This window comes from Camelus bactrianus, chromosome 27 (genome assembly GCF_048773025.1).
Source record: "Camelus bactrianus isolate YW-2024 breed Bactrian camel chromosome 27, ASM4877302v1, whole genome shotgun sequence".
NCBI classification, from domain to species: domain Eukaryota; kingdom Metazoa; phylum Chordata; class Mammalia; order Artiodactyla; family Camelidae; genus Camelus; species Camelus bactrianus.
Genome location: NC_133565.1, coordinates 32482849 through 32499792, shown reverse-complemented (window position 1 = coordinate 32499792; position 16944 = coordinate 32482849). Strand labels below are relative to the sequence as shown.

The window sequence follows — 16944 nt, the reverse complement described above, 5'->3', positions numbered from 1 at the left end:
ATAGAGCAAATAGTATTAGCTGAGAGATCACATGAAAAAGACAGAAAGAAATCAAAGATGCCCATTAGATATCCAAGTGGAAATATGCAGTGAGCCATGGGATTTGCTTGTCTACACAGGGGAGAGGTGCCCAGCGAGACACAGAAAGGTGAGAGTTATCATCATTGTTTGGATTTTGGAAAGGTAATGTGGTACGCAGTGCAGATCTCTGTAATCAAGCACATTCACATTTCTGCACCAAGTCAAACAGCCTAGATCAGGTTGTGTCCTTAAATTAGTTGTGGAACCAAACTTACCAAAAAACAAACAAAAATTCTTCCGTTTCAAAGCTGCAGATAAGGGACTGTGGCTCTGTATATCCTTCAAGAGCCTGCAAGTCACCTAGCCTAGCCCCGGAGGAAACCAGTAGGACTAAGGAAGCATCCACTGTCACCATACTGGTGAATACAAGTAACATGCAGGCGCACAGAAAGCAGGTGAGGAGTACAAAAGCAAGACAGGAGGGGCACAAGAGAGATTAGCAGTTAGAAACTGCTGCCGGTAAATGCCTAAGTAATATTAAAGCCAACTGCCAACTGAACAGAGGTATCCTCTAGTTAGCAAACTTTAAAATGCCATTCAAGTTCAAGTTAAACTACCTATCACCTGTGTGCCAGCACTGTCCTAGACACCGAGGCTATCAAAAAAGTTCCAAAATAGATGAACTGTGAGCCACCAGTGCAGCTCTCCCCAGGGAAAACCAGTATCAGGTTGTTGCCCTGCAAATGTACAAGGACAAAAAAAATCTGCATTTGGTTATAACTGACAACAAATCCTGTTGGCATGTCTTAAAAAGGGTGACGAGGTTATAGCTCAAGTGGGAGAGTGCATGCTTGGTGTGCACAGGGTCCTGGGTTCATTCCCCAGTACCGCCTCTAAAATAAATAAATAAACTAACCTAATTAACACCCCCCACCAAAGGAAAAAAAAAAAGGAAAGAAAGAGACCCCAAAAGAGATATGCATAATTAAAGGAAGCCAAAGTTTTGTTTTGTTTTGTTTTGATGTGTTGTTAAAGGACAGTCAGACAGAGGGGAAGGTATAGCTCAAGCGGTAAAGCACACGCTCAGCATGCACAGGGTCCTGGGTTCAATCCCCGGTACTGCCTCTAACAATAAATCTAATTACCGCACCCCCTCAAAAAAAAAACAAAAAACAAACAGAACAAAATACAAGCAGACAGATGATTGTCCAAAGATAATCAGAATTGATATTGAGACAGAAAAATACCTGCCAAAAAAAACAAAATTCCTTGAAATATTTGAAAAGAATAGAATGTAATAATGGCAGTACCCTGATTCAGACTACCTAAGTATGCTGCTAGATGACTGTCTTTACTTGACCTTATCCTCAACAACAACAAAAATTCAGAATTAATTACTTAAACTATAAAGAAAAAGATAAAAATCCTAAGATATTACTTCTACTACTACTCAAGAAGCAGAAAGAGGAAGGTGTGTGTGAAAGAAAAGAAGTACTGGAAAACAATAGCTGAACATGTTAATAATATATCCTGAGGTTGACTGAGTAACAGCAACAAGAATATGCCAAGTCCATGATTTCTTCACTGTGATTCTTAAATACCTTTCAAAGCAGTAGAAGCAATCAGACCTGCAAACTGAAGAGAACAGGATTCACAAACTCTGGATGACAGACTACAATCACTGTGCTACCTCTTCTAACATTCCGAAGCATTATCTAGGGGTACTTTGAGTAAGATGTCTAACAACTCCCTTCAACAGGATCTATGATTTCAGACTTTGTCCTTTCTCATTCTGTATCACACCCAAAAGGTAGGCTCTCCTCTGAATTCCTTACAGCTCTTTTGTACTTGACTCTTAACACACTTGATCTATACTGATATGTAGTAAAATCATATTATGTGTATATTTACCTTTTCTTCTAAGAATGTAAATGTCTCGACTCTTCCTGTGTCAGGCTAGAGCTATTTAAGAAGGTGTTCAATAGCTTTTAAAAACTGTGAATCACTATGCTGTACACCTGAAACTTACATAATATTGTACATCAATAATATCTCAATTTAAAAAAAAGGTGGTCAATAATGCATGTTGATTCAATTCACCTTTAGAATCTGAACCCCAGTCTTTTACCTCAATACTGCTTTCAAAAGCACATTGCTGATTCCTCCAAAAATTAAACACAGAATTACCATATGACCTAGCAATTCCACTTCTGGGTATATACTCGGAAGAATTCAAAGCAGGTACTTGAAGAGACATTTACACACCCATGTTCATAGCAGCATTACTCACAATAGCCAAGAGATGGGACCAACCCAAATGTCCATCGACATATGAATAAACAAAATGCGGTATATACACATATAATGGAATACTATTCACTGTTAAAAAGGAAGATAATTCTGACACATGCTACAACATGGATGAATCTTGAAGACATTATTCTAAGTGAAATAAGGACAAATAGTATATGATTCCACTTACTGTCATACTTACAGTAGTCAAATTCACAGAGACAGAACAGTGGTTGCCGGGGCTGAGGGGGGAAGTTTAAGGGGAGTTGTTATTGTTTAATAGGTACAGAGTTTCAGTATGGGACAATGAAAAATTCTGGAAATGGATGGTGGCGATGGTTGTGCAACAATATGTTATGTATTCAATGTTACTGAATCGTACATTTAAAATGAATAAAATCATAAATTGACATATGTTTTGCCGTAACTGGAAAAAAAAAAAAAAAAAAACCACCACAACCCTACACTGTTCCTTCTATGTTTAGTATCCTTAGACCAGAGGCAAGTTAAGTGTAGCTAAGAGCTTGGACTTGGAACCAGAAATGAATGGGTTCAGAGTCTCGCTTGGCCACTCACTGCATGTCTCACTTCTCCACACTGTTTCCTCATCTTTAAAACACAGATTTCATAGTACCCACTACACAGAGCTGTAGTGAAGATTAAATGGGTTAGTAAATGTATAGTACCTAACTCAGTGTCTGAGACATCATAAAGGGCTCAGTAAATGTAAGTTCTTCTTATCATTCAAGGAGACAGAAAGTATAGTTTAAAAAAGCACTTAACTATCATCTTTATAAGAATTTACAGAAAATTAAGCTTAAACAAATTCTTCATTGGTGGCGTTACCCAGAAGAGTAAGAAAGTCTTACAAAGCACTGCACTAGATTCTGCATGCCATGGGCATAATCTTTTAATTCCAACTAAAATTCACAGCCATCTACCTTGCATAGCATCTACCTTGCATAGCTCTCCAGTATCTTGTCTGTTTGCACTGAAGATGTAAGCAGAACTATGCTTTGTCAGGAATCTTACCATATTACTACACACCCTCTTAATTAGAAAAAGAAAAATATATTACTCTTTAGGTAAAACCTTTTAAAATGCCAATTTATCTAGGGTCTTTAACTGACAAAACTATAGTATATGATACTGATATTTGGAAAAGTAAGAAGCATTTATGAAAACTTTCCTAATACAGCATTTTCAGGTTCTTACTTGAATTCTTAAAGCCTCTGAGGGACTTCTGACCCTGAAGCACCAACAACCAACATATTCTTTAAGGGCATGAATTAGGTCTTCTGTGTCTCCCAGCATACAGTATTGCAAATGGTGGAAACAACTATATGTTGACCAAACTTTCCCCAATGGTAAATTCTCCACTATCTTTGTCAGTTTACAGCACTGGGAAAAACGCCCAGGTTTTCTATCTCCACACCAATTCTATTACAGTCACCAATAACCAAAATAAAAAGCTACTGCTGCCATTGCTACTTGCTTAGTTGAGAAAGTGGGACTTAATCTCTTCACAAAGTACAGGGCACCAAGCTCTCAGTCTCAACAAATCTAGAATTTAACTTCAGTTCAGCTAATTAGCCAGAGGGCTTGCTCAGATATTAGCGCATAATATATTCGTTCGATTTTATTTTCTCATGAAAAATATCGAAAACACCTTGAATAATTTTTCTTAAGAGAATGGCTCAACTCAGAGCAAAATCCTCAATTAAAATGGCTCATTAAACTTAAACCGTCTTAAGGCAACTCCCCAATACAGGCTGGAGGGCAACACTACCTAAGTCACATACACAAGGCTACTTCACCCTACTCTCTGTAATAAAATATGGCAGGAACACTATGTTTTATAGACTATAAATACAAAGTGGTCTAGAACACCTAAAGTTACCTAAATTGCAACTTATCTCTTTGTGAAATTAAGCTTATATAGCAGAACCATCTGTACGATCAAAGCATTCAAAAAATGCAGGAGTTGGAGAAATTGGAGTAATTCAAAGGCTGAGTTTAAAAAAAATCACCATCTTCCGTAAAAGATCATTTTTAATAGTAAAATGTAAACCCAACCCTTTTCTAAATCTCAGCCTTGTGAAGAGGAGAGTTTCCACAGCCTTTTCGTGGTTAACTGCTTTTGAAGTTGTAAAGGCAATGAAACAGTGGCCAAGTCTAACTAACTACCCACCACCCCATTGGCTAAAAGGAAGCCCCGCCCCATACAGCCACGGTAACTGAACATCAAGGAACTCCAGGAAAGGTTGTCCCCGGCCACATTTCTAGGCTGTGATGATTCCCCACCCCTCCCCCCACCATCACCGCTGCAGAAGCACGGTCACAGCACTACCAGCACTCGACAGGACTCCAAGGAAAGGACCTTGAGCACCTCGCCCCAATAATTACAAACAAGAGGGGACTGGCGGTGACCATGCTCACATTCTCCAAGCTGCACGGTGCCATCCACGCTGCATGGAGCAAAGACACAACAGCTCTGGCACCTGACCCTCGTGCCCCAGGCAAAAGGCATGGCCGAGCCACAAGAGAAAGTCCTGACACCTCCACTGCGCGAAGGCGGGGGCCCCTCCCACCCTACGGAGACGTAGGGCGGGGCAGATCTAGGCGCCCCGACTCCCAGCCAGACCCGACAGCGGGCTTTCGCGAGCCCCGCCTCACTTGCCAAGGAGGCGGAAACCGGGGGGAGGGGGAAGACAGCCAGGGGGAGTGGCATCGCTGATCCGTACGGCCCCTCCGGCCAACCGGATTCCGGGAAGGCGGAGGAAGGCAGACTTCACACCCCCTCCCTGCCGCACCCCGAAGCCACACGCGGGAGGACCCCCTGCCCGTCCCCCAACCCCAGCAGGCCGTCGCGAGGCCGCCCAGCCGAGGCCCCGCCCACCCGGAGAGACCGGGAGGGGAGGTCCGCTTCAAACTGCACTTAGCTCAGGGCCAGGGCCCGGCCCCGCCCCTTTCTCCACAATCGCACGCGCGCGCCGGCCCCGCCCCTGAGCGGCGGCGCGAGAGCCCGCCCCCTCCGCGCGCACCGGGACTACGCTCTCCTCCCCCTCCCGCTCCGAGAGCTACCCCGCTCCGCCCCCCACCCCCCTCACACATCCACACACCTCCCGCCCGCCTGCTCTACGGGAAGCCGAGGAGGTCAGCCCCCCCCTAAAAATACACACCCTCGAGTCCCGCGTTACCCGCCACCAGTCTCCCCACCCCGACCCCGGCCCGGCGTGCTCTCACCGCAAAGCTGCTTCGGCCGCTCTTCACTGCGTGTCCCTCTCGGCGTGAGCCTCAGGCTCAGCAGGGAGGCCCCGAGAACGGCGCGGGGCACAGGCCCGCCAAAGCGGACTGGCAGCCTCCTCTCCGCTAACGAAGCGGTCCCAAGCCCCGGTGCCCAGACTGGGAAGGAGGGAGGGAGGGAGGGAGGGAAACTCCGAGGGGGGAAGGGGAGGGGGGGAAGATGGAGAAACCGTCTCCGCCGCCTCTACCGCCGCGGCCGCTTCTCTGTTACCCGGGAAATCCCGCCCACTCCCCTGGCCCGCCCTGCCGAGGGAAGACTCAACTTCGCTCCGCCACAGGCCACCGTACCCGCCCGTCAAAGGTTTAGCCAATCGCTGTGCTCCGCCTGCCGACTGCCCGCCCCTTCCCTCTCCGCTGGGAGGGGAGGGGGAGCCGCTCACCTTCTCCACGCCCCTATTGGCGGGGAGCTTCCCTAACTCAACCCCGCCTATTGGAGATGAATTGCTGAATCCCACCCCCAAGCCGCAACACTATTGGAGGAAGCAGGGAAGCTCTCCACGTCTCATTGGAGAACTCCATATATCCCGCCCCGTGCTGCCTCAGCCACAGGTCCAACAACTCGGCTCCCGCCCTCGCCGGTCATCGCATTGGAAGGCTACTCCTCGCTCTCCGGCTGCCCCAGGAAGGTAAGTAACCGCTGTGGGGTAAAATGTCCGTGAGACGGGCTCCTCCTACCGCACTGCCGGGCCAGGCTCCGCCCCAACCATCGGATTGGGTATCTCGGCACCGGTAGGAGTCTCCATTGGTCAGGATGCCCGTCTAGGAAGAAGCTGACTCCGCCCTGCGCGAGGAGGCTGAACCTTAGCAGTCCTTTTGTGGAATGTTTACACTAGAGACTGAAGCGCAGAGTTCCAGGGCCCGAAACAGGAGGTGGTGCGGAGCTAAGCAGCGGGAATCCGATGCCTTGGGATTTGAAAGGGAGAGGCAGCAGCAGTGCCACCGTGGAGGATCCCCTTACAAAAATAAAGAGAAAGAGAACCTCATCCATCCTCTCCAGTCCTCTCTTTACAATTTACATTTCTGCACGCGCCTCCTTGTACACACAAATATCCGAAGCAGCCGACAGCTCCTTTCAGTAAGTAGAACACAGAATTAAGGGCTGGAGACCAAAGTCGAGGAACAGCTCCAGGGATTGCTCATCCCCGCAGCTAGGGATGGCTGCGTACTTCTAACGCCGACACTCCCTAAACCTGAATATGCAGTCCTAAGAGGGCGGAGATGACCAAAATGAGGGCAGAGCCCTAAGAGCCAACGCCCTGGCAAGCCTCCGGAAGGCGGAGCGTGAAGCCTAAGGCACTCGCGATCTTCACGGTAGATCTGGAGGCATCCTTAGACTCGAAGAACTTAAGGAGACTAAACAGGCCACGGCATAAATGAATCTTAGCGCCTTATCTCAGAGAAAAGATAGAAATTCCAGAGCTGGGGGCAAAGGTAGTAAGAACCAATGTTCACCTCCTGCTTTGGCCAACGTGTGTTAATGACAGTCCCTAGGCCCTCTCTGTAGGTAATACAGCCTTGAACACAGAGAGACAAAGTGCTTACGATACCTCGGTTGCTTTTATTTACAAATAGGGCGAAATGACGCTGGCCTTACTTTGGGGGGCGCTCACGGAGCGCCAGGAGAGGAGGGGGCGGGACTAGAGTTTTCCCGCTTTCTTCCGCAAAAAAGGCTACTCCCCCAAGAGAGCTGGGTCAGTCCCCAAGTGGCAGGCCCCAGGTAACTCTTAGGTCTTATCTCGTCCTCCCTCCGCAGTCCAGCGGAGACGACGACAAAAAATGAGCGCTGGCAACAGGTGGGCCTAACTCCAAGCTGCAAGGACAAGGCAGCGAACTGTGAACTCCAGGAATAGCCGACAGATGGGAGCAGCCTCTCCGGGAGCCAAGCCCTGCCCCAGGACGGAGCTCAAAAAATAAGTCTCACCGACTAAACAGATGAGACCTCTGGGCCAAACCTCTACTAGGTTACGAAGATGTGGCATTTATGTAGAACTGACCGAGGGCTACTTTAACTCTGGGCCGTCACCCGCTGCCTGGACTGGGTGCCACACGGCGCTCCAATTAAGAATCACGTGGAACCCAAGCAGAATTGGGCCGCCCTCGACTTCTCTATCAGCAGGGGATGAGCTGCCCTGGATCTTGCCTAAGGCCAACCCTAGGTTGCTCATAGTTTTTGATAAAGCCAAGTAAGGACAGCGCTGCCTTGCGCTGGGAAGAAAATACATTGCCAGTGTCCGCAGCGTTCTCAAGCTTAAGCTTAGGGCTATATCCGGGAAGTCGAGGGGTGCGGGAATAGCCAGGCCGCAGAGTCAGAACTTTAGTACTTGGCCGGAAAGGACAAGTTCCACCCCATCCTCCCAACTCCTGCAGAACCCCCAGAGCTAAGCCCCCAAATCCACTCCACACCGTCAACACCTGTCTTCATCGCAAAGGCTACCAGATCTCGAGCCTTGGAGAAATCATTGTGTGCCTTCTTGGCTCTCCTCGCCCCGCGTGCCAAGGGCTCCAAGTGCGGGACTTCCGGGCGGGAGGACAGTTCGAAGGAGCTAGGCGGGCCTCACACATGTGCGGAGCGCGCACACACGCTAGTGGAGGGGGCGGGGAAAAGGGGTGGACTTCCCCTTCAAGCTTGCTCCGCCGGAGGAGGCGGGGCTACCCATGCCACCAATCAGAAGTAGGGGCGGTACCTTGCGCCTCACGTAAGCCGCAGGAATCCTCCCTCCGCCCTTCACGGAAAAAAAAAATCCTAGCAACTTAAACTCCAGCCCGGCCTCCGATAGGCGGAGCTCGGGAGAATGTCATCCAATCAATAACCTAGAAGGAAAAAAGGGAATCTCGCCCAGCCAGTGGAAGACAAGAGAAGGCGGGCCCTCTGGAGAAGCCCGAGGTGGGTGGAAGAGATAGGGAAAAGCCCCGCCCCTCAGCTCCCCTCTAGGCCGGTTGCACAAGCCGTCGCCGGAGTAGATAGTAAACAGGCTAGGCCAAGGAGTGAAGGCAGGGGCAGCCCGGTGCTCCGTGGGCCCGAGCCCCTGCGCCTCCTCTCCTAGCCTCGCCCCGCCCGACCTCAGCGGTTCGCGCCAGTGCCCCGCCTCCCAGCCCGCGGCCGCCATCCCGGCTGACAGGCGCGCCCCCCGCGCCCCTCCCCGCCCGCTGATGCATTTCCTTTTCCCGATTCCGAGCGTGGAGACTGTTTTCCCAGTTTCCGACCTTCACTGCCCCTTTCAGGCCACCCCCTTCGTGGGCGCGCTCACACGCCCGCGCCCCTGCCCCCGCCCCGTTCGCGGGCGAGCAGCACGGCCGGGGGAGGGGAAGGGAGCCGCCGCCGCCGCCGCCGCCGCCGTCGCCTTGGGGTGGGCGGGGAAGGAGGCAGCTCCATGTTTGCAAGGGGATCAGCTGGGGCCGCGGGTCTAAACCGCCGAGTTCCTGGAGGTTTTCCACACCTCCGGGCCGGGTTCCGCGCGGGCTCGCGGCCTGGCGAGTTCGGGCGCCGAGTGCTGGCTCTACTGCTACGACCCAGGAGTTTGGAGAACCCAGACCGGCGCGTGGGGCCAGTTCCGAGGTGCGGGGGCTCTTTCCGGCGGCCTCCTCCGCACTCGGCCGCCCCTCCCGCAAGTCCGGCGTTGCCCCCGCCCCCAGAGTCCATAACAACCGAGGGCCCAAGGCGCCAGCGCCTCTCCGGATCGCGCCCACCGCCCCCTCCGACAAGTTTGCGGACAGAAACAAAACCCTCGGGCGGCTGCAGCCCTCGCCCAGCGTGGCTAGCGGGGAAAGCCGCGGGCCCCGGCTCGCTCGCTAACTCCAGCTATCGACCAACTCTGGGCGCCGCCGGCTCAGTGGGCCCAGCCCGCCGGGCTCAGGCCCCCGCCCCCTGCGGAGCCCGCGCGCCGCAGCCCGGGCCCAGTTCCAGTCGGTGCACGGAATCTCCCCTTTTTTCTTCTTTACAATAATTTTTTAAGGCATTCCAGGAGCGAGGGGGATCGTCTCCTGCCGGCCCCTTACCCCAGTCCGCCGCCGAAACCTACCGAAACCGACCGCTCGGTGAAATAAACTAGGCAGCACGGCCGGAGCACTGGCGACCCTGGGCCGGGCAGACCCCCTCCCCACGGATCCGGCCCGGCTTGGAAACACACACTAGCGAGCAGGCGGCGCCAAGAGCTCTCCTTCCTGGCCTGCCCCTCGCCTCCCTCGGCCGCCAGACTCCGAGTCTCCCCTAGCTCCGTCCCAGGGCCCGCGACGCCTGCACCATGGCGGACCGGTCAAAGCGACCGGCCGGCGAGCTAGCCCCCCAAACGCCGGAGATTGGGGAGACCAAATTAAAAGCAGCTGTTTAACATACCTTCCGAGCCAGGCGAGGAGTCCTGAATGGGGGGGAACGCCCCCCACGGGCTATTGGCTCCCCGGTGCTCGCGTCAGTCATCCTAGGCCCGCCTCCTCCTCTCGCTCCACCTCTTCCCCTTCATTGAAAGCCCCCTCCCTCCAAAAAAATATAAATAAATAAATTAAACTAGCCGTGAGTGGGAGGTGCATCCGTGGCAGAGGCCCCTATCTCTACCGCACCGCCGCTTGGAGTTTCTTGAGGCCCTTGGACTGAAAGGAGACCTACTAGACTCAGAGATCCGCTGGGTGGACCCGGAGGAGGAGCTAGCGGGACTACCCGGCCCCCACTTCCTTTACACACACACCCCATTTGGAGCTGGGCAGGAGGCGGCGGGTAGGGACACTCTAGCGACTGACTGGAATGTCCCGACTCCCCTGGCTGTGCAACCTAACCGGGTCGGACCCATTCTGTTAGATGCCTGCCCAAAAATGAGCGGTGCAAGCGGGAAGTCCTGCGTTCGGGGCTACAGGCACTTGCCTGAGCACCTACTGAGGTGAGGCAGACACATTCATACTGCACCTGCTGCTTGGGTGTGATTACAGAGATTGAATGAAATGCTTACTCTGTACCTTCCAAGAGCTCCAGACTTCGCTGAGGAGATGCTATAGAAAGAGCTAAGACAAGGCGGAAATGTATGTATACATAGACATCCATAGGGGCTCAGAGCAGGGAGATTCTTTCCAGCTGAGGAAGACTGGGAAAGTCTTCATGGAGGACGTGGTACTCAAGTTGTGTCTTAAAGATTTCATCAGGCAGAAATCGACAGGCAAGTCATTTTCAGCAAAGGACACAAAGAGGTAAATGCAAAACATTGCTAAGAACCTCTTCAAGTGTGGCTGTACTAATGAAAATCAGGGCTGGAAAGATGGAGCCAAAGAGCAGAAGATTTTACTACCTTGTTAAAACCCTTAGATCTGCACAGCAGGATATGCTAGCAGCATGGTCAGTCAAAAGACCCAGGCCCATAACTATGGTTTAAGATGCTCAACTTCCTAGCAGCTGGATGGATTCTGTGGGTGGGCTGAATGAGGGGTGCCTACAGGCAGCAAGGTGACACAGAAAGGCTGTTGTAATAATGAGTTTGGAGACTACAGAGGTACATCTTCTGGTGGGAGGGGTAGGTGGAGGGAGCCCAGAGGTTTCTTCTTTCTTTTCCAACCACCCAACCCAGAAACACTTCCCTATCTTCAGCAGCCCTCAAGTCAAAACTCTCAGATGCTTCCCTGAATCATTTGCAGAGTTTTTGTCATAACTTTCCACCAAAGGGAGTTTGGGAGTTGGGGGTGGGCAGAGGGTACCCCACATGTCTGTGCTCAACAAAGCTGAGCTTGGGGCCGGGGCACACTATGTGTGAGCAAGAAAGACCTGTTGATTGAGACATTCAGGAAAGGAAGCTAGTGTGGATGAGGTGGGGTGTGCAGAATGTGAAGGGCCTTCAAGTCCTATGGGGGGAATGACGGTCTGCTGCCAGTTAGCCTGTCTTAACAATTCAGGTGAGATGTAATGAGGACTTGACCAGGGCAGTGGCAATGGGTAAACAAGAGTAAAAAAGCAGAGATGTGTTTGAGAAAGCCTCAAGAGGACTGGGTGACTGATTCAGTGTGGGTAGTGGAAGGAAAGGAAGAGTCAGCGGCCTAGTATGTGAAGAGGGAGAAGAGCTTGAGGCTGGTGGTTCAGCAGTCTAGGCTCTAGATTTAGCACAGCCAGTGACTTGGTAGTATATCCTTAGGCAAGTCCCTTCCTCCTTCTGGGCCTGTTTCTCTCCTGTGAAACAGGGGTGGAAATTGGAGTGCACAGACAGGCTCTAAGGACCCTTCCCTCATTCAGAGTCCTTGGGGGTTTGGGGGGTCTGATGGGGAGGGAAGCTTGCCACTAAGGAGAGAGGGCAGGAAGGAAGAAACACTGATCTGGGAAGGGAAGTGGGTCATCTCAGGTGGAATGGGGACTAGAATTTGGGTGATGGCTTGGTTGGTGGAATGATTGAGGGAAAGGGTGGGGAGAGAGAAAGACCAGAAGGTAAAGAATGTGTATTCAGTGGGAAGCCCAGCACCTGGCACAACCATGGAGTTTGAGGTCATTCTCAGACTGGGGGCTTCCTAGAGTAAAGACCAAGTTTTTCTATATTAGAACAGAGATCTTCTGGTGTCTGGAGCCCCAGCTCAAATTTGTGTTCTGTTTCCCAAGACTCAGCCCTAGATGAAGGCATAACAGATACTGTGTGAATGTGAGATGAGCTAGGGTGGTAAAGCAGAAAGAACATTAGTCTGGAAGTTGAGTCCCATGGTTTCCACTTCATCTTATCTGTGGCTCAGCCTCCTGTCCTGTACAAGAATATAATGTAGCAATCCTTACCGTTATGAAGATCACATGTGATGATAAAAATGCACTTTAATACACCTAGCGAGGTTCTGAGCTTCTGTGGAGGCCAAAGGCTCAAGCATTTGACTATAAATATAGACTGCAGGGGGTATACTGTGGATAAAGTTACCTATGGAGCGTGGGCAACTAGAATAGTTACTCCCACTCAGAGAACCAGGCTTAGCTGACACTCCTTGCCCTCCTAAATGCACCACCCTGATGGAAATCCCCTCCCGAACACCTTCTAGACCAAGCTCCTCAAGGGCAGCAACTCTTAATTCACCTCTGAAACCCCAGTGCTCACAGCAGTCAGGCAAGGAGGCCCCTTGGAAGGGGTCCAGTGCTTGTTTCTGACTCAGTACATTGATGCCTGCATGGCACAGCCACTCCCAGACTCTGGGATATTAAGTATTTGATTTGGAGACACTGGCCATCCAGCTTCACTGCCAGCATCCACCTGTCCCCTATCCTATCAGTGAGGACAAAAAGAGTGACTGGATATAGGTAAGGGCCCTCCTTGGAGATGTCACATGGGAGGCCAGGCTATGATTCCCAGGAGTCTTCTTTTGTGTGAGTTAGGGATTATTGTATTTGCAGTTGACCAAACTGAGGCTCAGAGTAGTAGAGTGATTTGCCCAAGACAAGTAGTCGAGGCAAATCTTTGTTCCACCATGTGTTGTCTCTATATATATTAGGACCCATGATCCAAGTTGGGGCTTCTGGGGTAAAACTGTGCCCTTTGATCCACCCTCTTTACCTCCCTAACTCCTAGAGCAGTTTGTTCCCAGATAATTTTCAATGATTTCTGGCCCTTTCTGAAAAAAGTTATCCTCAAAGAAGCAAGATTTGCCTCCCAATCATATACATGCATCCTCAATTCACAACACAAACACTCAAAACTGTCACCCCTCTGACACCCTGTCCTACAGGAATCTCACACACATGCTCTCAGTCACAGTTCTATAGGGCGCTTATGGAAGGTGGTGACTGAGAGGCATTTAGGACCTGCACTTTAATGGCTCTGCTGAAAAGATGTCAGTGCCAGTGCCCTGCCGACAGAATCTCTGCTAACTGAAGAAGACCATTGCCATTTTAGGAATATCCAGGTGAGGGGCATCTGAGGCTTGCTTTCCACTTCCAGCCCAAAGCACCTTATTGGTCAGAATCCCAGTTTAGCTACTTCCTAGCTGGCAAGTCATTTATCTTTTCAATTTTCTTATAAGTAAACTAAGAAAAAGAATACCTACTGCAGTGGGTTGTTGTGAGATTAAAAATAAAGTTGCCCAGCACTCAGTCAAGATTGGTCAGACCCTTTTTTGCCTTTATCTCATTAACACCACGTCTTCTCCTGGCCATCCAACTGCGAAGTCTCTGGTGCTCCAGTTTGAGGGAAGAGCGCACTACAGGCTTAAAGGACCCCCAAATCCCACTGTGTGAAGAAAAAAGTCCGTTTTTCTGGCAACCAGCTGGCTTATATGTTGTACAATTCCATATTTCCGACTTACGGGTGACTTTGGAGGCTTGGTTTGTTTTTTTTTTTTTTTAGTGGGTTTTAAGACTGCTATTCACTACCTTGAAATGTCTTGCCCTCACTTAGCATTGATTTACTCCTCTAGGTCACTTTAGCCCAAATCTAGAAAACAGATGCAACAATATGTTCCCAGTTTACCCTGCTTTGTGTTTTCACAGTGTTTCCTTTTGCATATCAGTTGTTTGATGATTTTTTTTTAAAGCAGCGGTTTCCTCTGTTCAAATGAAATCTTATTCAGAGGCCTAATATTTAAGAGATAAAGGTGGGCCTTGCTTTGGCCGAAGTGAAGCCCAAGCTCTGCAGCCTCCATTCCGCCATCCCCGTCGCACCCCCTCCCCGTCAGCCCATCCCACGATTCCTAGTGAACCTACATTTCTGAATCCTTTCCTTCAACCCATCCACTCCCCACCTCTCACCAGTCTGTGAGAACACAGCCTGGTCTTGTCCTTGGTTACCTCTGCCTGTTCATCAGAATCTCTCACCGACGTCTCTTCCTCCGGCTTCCCCTAAATAGTGGTGGCTCCCAAAGGTCTCTCCTCTCTTGCTCTTCTTTGTTCTCACCCACTTCCAAGGCTCCTAGCTTCTATCTAAACTAAGTTCCCAACTGACATCTCCAGCCTAGCATCTGCCCTGAACATCATATTCCAAAGGTCCACTGGCTACAGGCCACAGAATAGGCATTCATTAAAGATCAAGGAAGTAAAACAGAGACCCCACAGGATGAAATAGCTGATCTAGGCCCAGCTGTGCATCTGGCCAGTCTTAAGGCTAAGACAACAACATCAGCTTGGACAAGTGGCCGGGTTCTGCTGTGGGGGGAGGGGCAGAAGGAAAGGAGCCTGGAGTGGGGAACAGGGCACTCTGCACACTTTTTTGGACTACCTTCTCTATACAGCTCACTGCCTGGCTTTCCTACTTTCACCTTCATCTTAGTCCTGAAAACCTTATCAGAAACATTACCATGTTAGGAACATATTTCTATGTTATTGTTGAAACATATCTCTAGCCAACATTCTAGGATTCTGATGTAGTTGGCTATGTCCATGTTGGCCTTAGTGAGAAAAAAAATGAGGGTATTTAAGACTGCAGAACACCAGATTTAGCTTAAACAGAAGGAAGGATTTTATGAAAGTTATTGTGAGGGATGAAGGGAGATTAAAACAGGTTTCTGAGAGTGCTAAATTTCTATTTCTGGAGAAGACGCAGCCTTCTCTGTGGTCAGTTAAGAGCAGTGAGGTCCAGAATACTTGATATTCACAACTGTTTGTGTGACGGTAACTATGGGGTGGATATCCCCAACAGAAAATCTCGTTCCCACACTGTTGGGGGTTTTTAGCTCCTGTCCTTGGTAAGCTAATGGGTGGTCTGTGGCTAGTAGTCTTAGTAGTAATCAAGGGCCAAGACAAATCTAAGGCCTTGATTGGGAGCTCTGGGAGCTTGATTAGTTCATTCCTTGGCTCCGAGCTACCCTGTCACATGTAACAGCACAGAAGCCTTAAAGGCCTATGGGTTGACCTGGGGATTATAGGGGAGACTTGGCCTGCTTTCCAAGTTGGGGGCCAAGTGGGAAGGGAACTGATGGACTATAGGGAGGAGGAAGCACCTTGAAAGAGGAGACTGAAAACAAGGTAAAACTGGGGACTCCAAGTAGGAGCTGGCCCAACCAGAGAAGGGCCTGATGGTTCCTCAGGCATCTGCACTGCCCAGCAGGGTCTAGACCCTTAGGAGCTGGAGTGCCTGTAGTAGGATCATCTAATACAGCCCCTTCTTTTACAAAAGCTAGGACCTTTCTTGGGTTGAGTGGTTAGACCTCAAAACTAGCACAGAACTCAAGTCACTCTGGGAAGGCCTTTCTGCGTGGCCAAACCTCCTGGCCCACTTCCCTGTAGGTGTCTGATTTGTGAGTTTCCACACGTGTATCTGGTTGTCTTTAGAGCTGGGATGACCTTAAGGACAGGAGTCCCATCTTCCTCAAAGTATGATGCTATATAGCCCAGTCTCCCAAGAACTAGTCCCATTCTGTCATTTACCTGGACGTGGTAACATGGACATTAACAATGGTGAGCCTCCTAGGTTGAGGATGCTGGGCACCCGTCACCTCAGGAGTCCTATCCTAGCTCACAGGGATAAGCAGGATGAAAGGACTAATGCTAAAGGGAGTAAAATTACTAAAAAAGTAGCAATCAAACCAGAAGCAGAAGTCTGAGTTACCCACAATGTTTTCTCTCCTCTAACCCTTTCATCTTATGTTCTCACCTGTACAATCCAGCATTTGACTGTGGGTTCTTTTGCTTTGTTCACCAAATCTCCTTTGTGAGTCTTTACTTTCTGAACGGATTCCTCCTGTCTTCCCTTTTCTTTACCTTCTTTAATACCTGACACAGGCAGGCTCACACTGAGTATTGGTTATCTTCCCAAGGGTAAGCCACAGTAAACTACAGTAGTGGGGGGAAAGCTATTGATCCCTTTCTCTCAGATTTAGGAGACATCAATTTGCTAACCTTCCTCAGAGTCAGGGACACGGACTAAAATAGTGGTTCCAAGACCTGGCTCATCCTGCCATCACTCAACCACCTATTGGGCAGGACCCAGGAAACTGTATTTTTAAGGAGCTCTCGCAAGTGACTACCTCACCAATCCTTAGACATGCAATGAGGAACTCATGTATAACTTCTGAATTTACACAGCAGTTGGGTTATAGTCTCTTCAAATAAATGACAGTTCAAGGCTACCACCTCCAAATCTTTTATCATTAATCCTGTTTCCTACGTATTTCACCAAACTCCTAACCTTTCTGATTTCCCAGATTTCGAGTATCTCTGTTCACCTACTATGCTTGCTTGCCTCCAAAAGAATAGAGGCTCATCCAGGGAAAGGACTGGCTTAATCTCTGGTCTATACTTCAGCTCTTGATTAAGAAAAGAAACTCAAGAAAATTTTGTTGGAAGATCAGGAGATGGATCCTTAGATGTTTGAGTCAGATGGTCTGAGTTCTTGGCTGTGGCAAATTAATTTTCCTGTGCCTCCAGTTTTTCTCTTCTGTCAATATGTACCTCAAAAG

The 16944-nt window shown here is 49.7% G+C and overlaps 1 protein-coding gene and 1 long non-coding RNA gene across 3 annotated transcripts in view; one reads left to right on the top strand and one right to left on the bottom strand.

The window, feature by feature from the left end:
* Positions 1-10088, bottom strand: part of SIN3A (SIN3 transcription regulator family member A) — a 57992-nt gene extending 47904 nt beyond the window's left edge. The window contains exon 1 of one of the 2 annotated variants that reach the window (XM_010955228.3): positions 9953-10088. The gene's annotated coding sequence lies outside the window, so the exon portion shown is untranslated. Of the gene's footprint in view, positions 1-5559; positions 6240-9952 lie in introns of those variants that run through there. The other variant, XM_074354128.1, reaches the window with a different exon arrangement.
* LOC123616906 (uncharacterized) lies at positions 6106-6602 on the top strand. Its single transcript, XR_006724964.2, has 2 exons — positions 6106-6245; positions 6453-6602. It is a non-coding gene; the product is annotated as an uncharacterized LOC123616906 (long non-coding RNA).
* Positions 10089-16944: the final 6856 nt, after the last annotated feature.